The following is a 9,195-nucleotide window of genomic DNA, read 5'->3' on the forward strand; positions in this document are numbered from 1 at the left end:
TCTTTTTATAAATGCGCGTTGGTGTTTTGCCTGCATGTGTATCTGTGTGAGGGTGTCAGATCTTGGAGTCACAGACATTTGTGAACTGACATGTGGGTGCTGGGAATTGAACTCAGGTCCTTTGGAAAAACAGTGCTCTTAACCACTGAGCCACCTCGCCAGCTCCCACCAATATTTCAACGTGGAAGAAAGTTGGTTTTTTGTTTTGTTTGTTTGTTTTTTGTGTTTTTTTGTTTTTTGTTTTTTGGTTTTTTTTTTTGGTTTTTCGAGACAGGGTTTCTCTGTGGTTTTGGAGCCTGTCCTGGAACTAGCTCTTGTAGACCAGGCTGGTCCCTCTGCCTCCCGAGTGCTGGGATTAAAGGCGTGCGCCACCACTGCCCGGCTCTGTTTTGGTTTTTTGAGACAGGGTTTCTCTGTGGCTTTGGAGCCTATCCTGGAACTAGCTCTTGTAGACCAGGCCTGCCTCTGCCTGGCTTATTTATTTATTTTTTCCACTTTTCAAGACCTGGTTTTTCTGTGTAGCCCTGACTGTCCTGGAACTCTCTCTCTGTAGAACAGGTTGGCCTGGAACTCACAGAGAACCAACCGAATGTCTCTGCCTCCCAAGTGCTGGGATTAAAGGTTTGCACCAACTCTTGCACCTTGCACCCCAACTCCGTCAGAGTTTTGTTTGTTTTGAAGAAGGGTTTTACTGCATAGCCTGGGCTGGCCTTCAATTCTCCTTCCTCCAGGTTCTATCCATGAGCAGTCAGTGCACTTGGCCACTGGGTCATCTCTCCAGCCCCACCAATAATATATCTTAATTCTGGAAAGGTTGTCCTCTGACCTTCATATGTGTATCATGGTGCTCATCTGCATACATACACAAATAAATAACCAAATAAACGTAATAAAATGAAATAAGGAGCTGGAGATAATGGTGGCCCTTCCAAAGTTTCTAGGTTTGATTATCAGCACCCACATGGTGGCTTATCTGTAACTCCTGTCACAGGGGATCCAACAACCTCTGTGGGCACTGCATACATATGGTACATGGACATACATGCAGTCAAACACCCATATACATAAAATTAAAAGGGGGTCAGCAGTGGTGGCACATGATTTTTTTAAAAAAAAATATTTTTATTTATTTAATTTTTTTTTTGAGACAGGATTCTCGGTAGCTTTTGGGGCCTGTCCTGGAACGAGCTCTTGTAGACCAGACTGGTCTTGAACTACAGAGATCTGCCTGCCTCTGCCTCCAAAGGCCTGTGCCACCACCTTCCAGCAGGTACTTGTTTTTAATAGCAGCTTTTGGGAGGCAGAGGCAGGCAGATCTCTGAATTAAAGGCCAACCTCTTCTACAGAGAGAGTTCGAGGACAGTCAGGGCTACACAGAGAAAACTTGTACTAAAAAAACAGAAGATTAATTAAATAAATAGTAAAAATAAAAGATATGGAGCATCACAATCCCTGACTTCAAACTCTACTACAGAGCTACAGTACTGAAAACAGCCTGGTACTGGCATAAGAACAGTCAGGAGGACCAATGGAACCGATTAGAAGACCCAGATATCAATCCACACATCTTCGAACACCTGATCTTTAATAAAGAAGCAAAAAATATCAAATGGAAAAGTGGTGCTGGCATAACTAAATATCAACATGTAGAAAAATGAAAATAGACCCATATCTATCACCATGTACAAAACTCAAGTCCAAATTGATCAAAGACCTCAACATAAAGACAGCCATACTAAACCTTATAGAAGAGAAAGTAGGAAGTACACTTGAACACATTGGCACAGGGAACCACTTCCTAAATATAACCCCAGCAGCACAGACACTGAGAGAAACAATTAATAAATGGGACCTCCTAAAACTGAAAAGCTTCTGTAAAGCAATGGAAATGGTCAACAAAATGGCAGCCTACAGAATGGGAAAAATCTTCACTAACACTACATCAGGCAGAGGTCTGATCTCCAAAATATACAAAGAACTCAAGAAATTGGACACCAAAAGATCACATAATCCAATAAAAAATGGAGTACAGACCTAAACAGAGGAATCTAAAATGGCTGAAAGACACTTAAGGAAATGTTCAACATCCTTAGTCATCAGAGAAATATAAATCAAAACAACTCTGAGATTCGATCTTACACCTGTCAGAATGGCCAAAGTCGCACTTGGGAGGCAGAGGTAGGCGGATCTCTGTAAGTTCGAGACCAGTCTGGTCTACAAGAGCTAATTCCAGGACAGGCTCCAAAACCACAGAGAAACCCTGTCTCGAAAAGCCAAAAAAAAAAAAAAGAAAAGAAAAAAAAAAGAAAGAAAGAATGGCCAAAATCAAAAACACTGATGACAACTTATGCTGGAGAGGTTGTGGGGAAAAGGGAACACTTCTGCATTGCTGGTGGGAATGCAAGCTGGTACAACCTCTCTGGGTGTCAGTGTGGTGATTTCTCAGAAAATTAGGAAACAACCTTCCTCAAGACCCAGTAATACCGGGGCTGGAGAGATGGCTCAGTGATCAAGAGCATTGCCTGCTCTTCCAAAGGTCCTGAGTTCAATTCCCGGCAACCACATGGTGGCTTACAACCATCTGTAAAGAGGTCTGGTGCCCTCTTCTGGCCTTCAGGCATACACACAGACAGAATATTGTATACATAATAAATAAATAAAATAAATATTTTAAAAAAAGACCCAGTAATACCACTTGTGGGTATATATCCAAAGGATGCTCAATCGTGCCACAAAGATGTGTGCTCAACTATGTTCATAGCAGATTTGTTTGTCATAGCCAGAACCTGGACTTGTGTTCTAAATGCCCCTCGATCAAAAAATGGATAAGGAGCCGGGCGATGGTGGTGCACGCCTTTAATCCCAGCACTCTGGAGGCAGAGGCAGGCGGATCTCTGTGAGTTTGAGACCAGCCTGGTCTACAGAGCTAGTTCCAGGACAGGCTCCAAAGCCACAGAGAAACCCTGTCTCGAAAAACCAAAAAAAAAAAAAAAAAAAAAAAAAAGGATAAGGAAAATGTGGTACATTTACACAATGGAATACCACACAACAGAAAAAAAAAGGTAATGACAGCTTGAATTTTGCAGGAAAATGGATGAAACTAGAAAACATTATTTTGAGTGAGGTAACCCAGACACAGAAAGACAATTATCATATATATTCACTCGTAGGCAGTTTTTAAACATAAAGCAAAGAAAGCCAGTCTACAAATCACAATCCCAGAGAACTTAGATAGCAATGAGGACACTAAGAGAGACTTACATAGATCTAATCTATGTGGGAAGTAGAAAGTACAAAAAGACAAGATCTCGTGAATAAATTGGGAGCGTGGGGATCTTGGGAGAGGATTGAAGGGGGGGAGGGGAACAGAGAAAAATGTAGAGCTCCATAAATATCAATTTTTAAAAAAATATTTATTTATTTATTATGTATAAAATATTCTGTCTACATGCATGCCTGCAGGCCAGAAGAGGGCACCAGACCTCATTACAGATGGTTGTGAGCCACCATGTGGTTGCTGGGAATTGAACTCAGGACCTTTGGAAGGGCAGGCAATGTTCTTAGCTGCTGAGCCATCTCTCCAGCCCTAAATATCAATTTTTAAAAAAAGAAAAAGTAGAGCTAAATAGCGGGATGGTGGTGACACACACCTTTAATTCCAGCACACGAGGCAGAGGTAGGAGATCAGCCTGGTCTACAGAGTGAGTTCCAGGACAGCCAGAGCTACACAGAGACAGGCAACGTGTCTCAAAAATGGCCAATAGCTAGGCAGGAAGAAGTTAGGTGGCACTAGCAGACAGGGAGAGAGTACTGGAATGAAGAAGGGCAGCGTCACTAGCCAGAAGCAGAGGAAGCAGGACGTGTACAAGATAGATGAGGTAACAAGCCATGAGCCACGTGGCAGCAAGTAAATTAATAAAAAATAGTTAATTTAAATTATAAGAGTTATTTCGAAACAAGCCTAAGTTATCAGCCAAGCATTTATAACTAATAATAAGTCTGTGTGTGGTTATTTGGGAGCTCGTTCTCAGGACAGAAAATTATGCTTAAAGATCAAGCTGGCCTCGAACTCACAGATCTACTACCTGCCTCTGCCTCCTGAGTGCTGGGATTGAAGGCGTGCATTAACATGCCTGGCTCAAATATTACGTGCTATAGTTTTGTGTATGCCATGGTATTTTCACATTTTCATGATTGAACACTGGCTTTTCAGTGTCTGTTACCAGAATGTCCCCCTGTTCCTGCAGTTTGTCTCAAAAGACAATGAAGTCAAACTGCATATTTTAGATGGGAATAGCGGCTCATGCCAGACTCACTCCTAGTGATGCCTGGAAACCTAGTGCTTGGAAGGCTAAAATAAGATCAATTTAAGGCCAATCAATCTTGGCTAAACAGCAAGCTTAAGACCAGCCTGGACTATATAAGACTATCTCATTCTAAACTTGGTTGGATCATAGCACAAACATGAGGAGGACCCCAGTTCTTTTTTTTTTTTTCTTGGTTTTTCAAGACAGGGTTTCTCTGTAGCTTTGGGGGCCTCTCCTGGACCTATCTCTTGTAGATCAGCTGCTCTCAAACTCAAAGAGATCTGCCTGCCTCTGCCTCCCGAGTACTGGGATTAAAGGCGTGCGCCACCCCTCCCCAGCAAGGACCCCAGTTCTAAACCCAGCACCTACGTAAAGAGCCAGGTCAGGGGGGGCTGGAGAGATGGCTCAGTGGTTAAGAGCATTGCCTGCTCTTTCAAAGGTCCTGAGTTCAATTCCCAGCAACCACATGGTGGCTCACAACCATCTGTAATGAGGTCTGGTGCCCTTTTCTGGCCTTCAGGCACACACACAGAAAGAATACTGCATACATAATAAATAAATAAGTATTAAAAAAAAAAGAGCCAGGTCAGGATATGTGTGCCTGTAACCTCAGGGTGGCTGGGCTTGATGGCTGCTAGCTTAACTCCAGATTCAATGAGAAAACCTGTCAAAGGGAACAAAGTGAAGGGAAGGATCCCTAATATTGTTATGCCTAGACTGTTGTGCACTGCAAGAAAGGAGAGAGACTCCAGGCAGTGGTGGCACATGCCTTTCAACCCAGCACTCAGGAGGCAGAGACAGGTAGATCTCTGTGAGTTCGAGGCCAGCCTGGTCTACAAGAGCTAGTTCCAGGACAGGCTCCAAAGCTACAGAGAAACCCTGTATCAAAAAAAAAAAAAAAAGAAAGAAAGAAAGAAAAATAAGAGAGACAATGCTTATGGGTTACGAGTGATTTTAATAAATCACTACTTATGTGGAGTTGCTGATCAATCAGGGCCGAAGGACAAAGATTCGGGAGCCTTGCTTTTCCTGACAGTCCCAAGCAGGGGCAGAAGTGGGATTTATAAGCATAAACATTTGTGGTCAAGTTAACGTTACATTTTTCACCAATCAGGAGTCAGGGATTAGGGGCTTTCTTTGTGTGTTCCATCATGTCAACAGATATCGAATGTAAGTTTTTCAGTCCAACCAATCAGATTCATTTGTTCTTTCGGTTGTTAGGAACAGCCATAATGTTTTGGAGAACTAAGGGTCATAATAGATTATTTCTATTGTTTAAGGATTCAGTAGGTCAGCTATTGGAAAGTTCCCAACTCCCCTAGGGCTTGGAAACTTGAACTTTGTTTCACCCTACAGGTAAAAGGAGTCTGAAGTCAAAGGACAGCACTTAGGACAAGGGGCCTTTTCCTGCTGCCTTCAGTGTCCTACTCTGACCATCCCATGGGCATGTGCACCCACATGCGTGTGAGTATATACTACATACTTAGGAATTCGAGGCCAGTCTTGATTACATGCTGAGTTCAAGGTTTTCCTGGGCTACAGGAGACATCCTTGCCTGTCTTGTGGGTCTACTGATGTGTTCCTGCATCTGTTATTTTCCTACAACTCCTCCCACCTCTCCTCCTCAATTCTCTACCTCTCTCCAGAAGGTATCTAGTGCCCTTGGAATGTTCAAGAAAGCTAAACACCCTGACCAACCCAGGGATGCGTACCATGGCAGATTAGAGAAGCCAATTAGAAGGATGAACTGAAAAACAGATATCAAGTGAGCAAATAAGACAAAAAGACATCGATGGTCATCATAACTGTGAGGACATGCCTATGGGTTGAAGAACACTGACTCTTCCTCCCTGAGAAGTGTACATAGCTCCACACCCTTTTAAGTAATGTGTGTGTGTGTGTGTGTGTGTGTGTGTGTGTGTATCTTGGACTAGGACAGAGTGACCCGATTTATAAAGAGAAGCGGAAGCCGGGCGGTGGTGGCGCACGCCTTTAATCCCAGCACTTGGGAGGCAGAGGCGGGCGGATCTCTGTGAGTTCGAGACCAGCCTGGTCTACAGAGCTAGTTCCAGGACAGGCTCCAAAACCACAGAGAAACGCTGTCTCAAAAAACCAAAAAAAAAAAAAAAAAAAAAAAAAAAAAAAAAAAAAGAAATAAAGAGAAGCGGAAGGTTTAAGTCTGAAGCGGAAGGTTTAAGTCTGATTTCTATTCCTCGCTCACTCCCTTTCTGTAGTGTTGAAGATTTGAACTAGGGACTTTGTATATGGTAGGAAAGTACAGTTACTACTGAACTAAATTCCAGCCCCTTAAGCCCTCTTTTTTCTTTTTTAAATCTATTTGTTTATTTATTGGTTTTCCAGACAGGGTTTCTCTGTGTGGTTCTGACTGTCCTGGAATTCACTGTGCACACCAGTCTGGCCTTGAACTCACAGAGATCCGCCCACCTCTGCCAGAACAGTTCTTTTTTTTTTTTTAAATTTATTTATTTATTAAGGATTTCTGCCTCGTCCCCGCAACCGCTTCCCATTTCCCACCCCCTCCCCCGATCAAGTCCCCCTCCCTCATCTGCTCGAAGAGCAATCAGGGTTCCCTGACCTGTGGGAAGCCCAAGGACTGCCCACCTCTATCCAGGTCTCGTAAGGTGGTAAGGTGAGCATCCAAACTGCCTAGGCTCCCACCAAGCCAGTACGTGCAGTAGGATCAAAAACCCACTGCAATTGTTCTTGAATTCTCAGTATTCCTCATTGTCCGCTATGTTCAGCTAGTCCGGATTTATCCTATGCTTTTTCAGACCTAGGCCAGCTGGCCTTGGTGAGATCCCAATAGAACATCCCCATTGTCTTAGTGTGTGGGTGCACCCCTCATGGTCCTGAGTTCCTTGCTCATGCTCCGTCTCCTTCTGCTCCTGATTTGGACCTTGAGATTTGCCAGAACAGTTCTTTTCCTTCACGACATGGGTCCTAGGAACCAAACTCAGGTACTCAGTCTTTTTTTTTTTTTTAAATATTTATTTATTTATTTATTTATTATGTATACAATATTCTGTCTGTGTATATCCTTGCAGGCCAGGAAAGGGCACCAGATCTCAATACAGATGGTTGTGAGCCACCATGTGGTTGCTGGGAATTGAACTCAGGACCTTTGGAAGAGCAGGCAATGCTCTTAAGCACTAAGCCATCTCTCCAGCCCCCAGGTACTCAGTCTTGGCAGCAAATCTTTTTACTGCTGAGTCATCTCACCTGCACTTCTCTAGCCCAGACTGGTTTCCAAAGCAGCTGAGGATGACCTTGGATTTCTGACTCTCCTTCCTCTAACTCCTGGGTAATGAGATTTAAGGTGAACAGGGTGTGGAGGTGCACGCCTTTAATTCCTAGGACAAAAGTAGGCGAATCTCTGCGAGTTCAAGACCAATGTGATCAACAAAGGGAGTTCTAAGAACAGTCCAGGACTGTTGCCCAGAGAAACCCTGCCTCAAAAAACAAACAAAACACAAACAAGACAACAAAGCCAAACAAACTAAAAGAGAGAGATTACAGTTGTGCACCGCTACCCAGCTCTTGGGATTAAACTCAAGGCTTCAATTCAAAGTTCTGTACCAACTGAGCGAAATCCCCAGCCCAGTGATCTCTTTTGTCTCTTTTTCTTTCTTGTGCTGGAGATTAAATCCAGGCATGCACATGCTCCATTACTGAACTACATCCCCAGGTTAGGCTGATCATTTAAAAAAGTCTGAATGAGCCAGGCATGGTGGCAACTGTCTTTAGTTCAGGTACTCAGGAGGTAGAGGCAGGAGGATTTCTGAGTTTGAGGCCACAGGCCACCTTGGTCTTCAGTGCAAGTTCCAGGACAGCAAGGACTACAAAGAGAAAAAAACTTATCTTGGGGGGGGGAAAAACTGGGCAGTGGTGGTGCACGCCTTTAGTCCCAACACTTGAAAGGCAGAGGCAGGCAGGTCTACAGAGTTAGCTCTAGAACAGGTAGGGCTGTTGCATAGAGACACCCTTCACCACGTGGGTCCTAGGAACAAAACTCAGGTACTCAGTCTAGGCAGCAAATCTTTTTAACCTGCTGAGTCATCTTGAAAAACCAAAAAAAAAAAAAAAAAAAAAAAGAAAGAAAAAGATAAAAAAAGAAAAAGAAAGAAGAAGAAAAAACTGTGGATATATTATAGATCTTCCTAAAAACCTCACTTCTCATCACATTATGGTAAAAGCCAAAGCTGTCTGCATGCAATTCAAGGCACCACGCAATTTGTTCCAGGTCTTTCTGATCTGCCTCCCAGCAGATTATTTAGTTCTAGCCACAGGGGGCCCTTTGTGTTCCTAGCGTATGGCAATTTGTCTAATAATCATTCCATCCCACCAGCACACCATGCCCTAGTCATCCGCGCTTTATTTTTCTAAATATCACCTGTCATTTAGTTTTTTGTCTTTTCCCATGAGAACACAAACTTTGCCACAGCATGGGTGGGGGCTCATGGATTTCTCCCGGTTTCCAGAACAGAATTCCTGTGTGCCACATCGATGCCCAAGTGTAATATTGAGATTTTTCAAATTATATTTATATATTTATTTTAAAAATATATATTTTTCATGCATTTGGGTGTGTGTGTGTACAGAGGCATGCCACGGTGCACACATTGAGGCCAGAGGATAGCCTTTGGAAGTAGCTGCTCTTCTTCCACCACTTGCGTTCAAGGGTTTGAACTCATGTTCTCGGGCTTGGCAGCAAGCACCTTTTCTTGTTGGGCTGTCTCATCCCTGACTCCAATGTAAAGCAACAAAATACTTTCAGAATGAAGCTGCAGTCATAGCATCCGTCAGGAATTTCAACTGTAGGAAATGACGGATGACAGCATCAGACACAGGCTTGACAGATGCAGCAGAA

Source organism: Microtus oregoni, unplaced genomic scaffold (assembly GCF_018167655.1).
Source record: "Microtus oregoni isolate MIOR12 unplaced genomic scaffold, Mior012 000004F_ref0000308, whole genome shotgun sequence".
Taxonomy (NCBI): Eukaryota; Metazoa; Chordata; class Mammalia; order Rodentia; family Cricetidae; genus Microtus; species Microtus oregoni.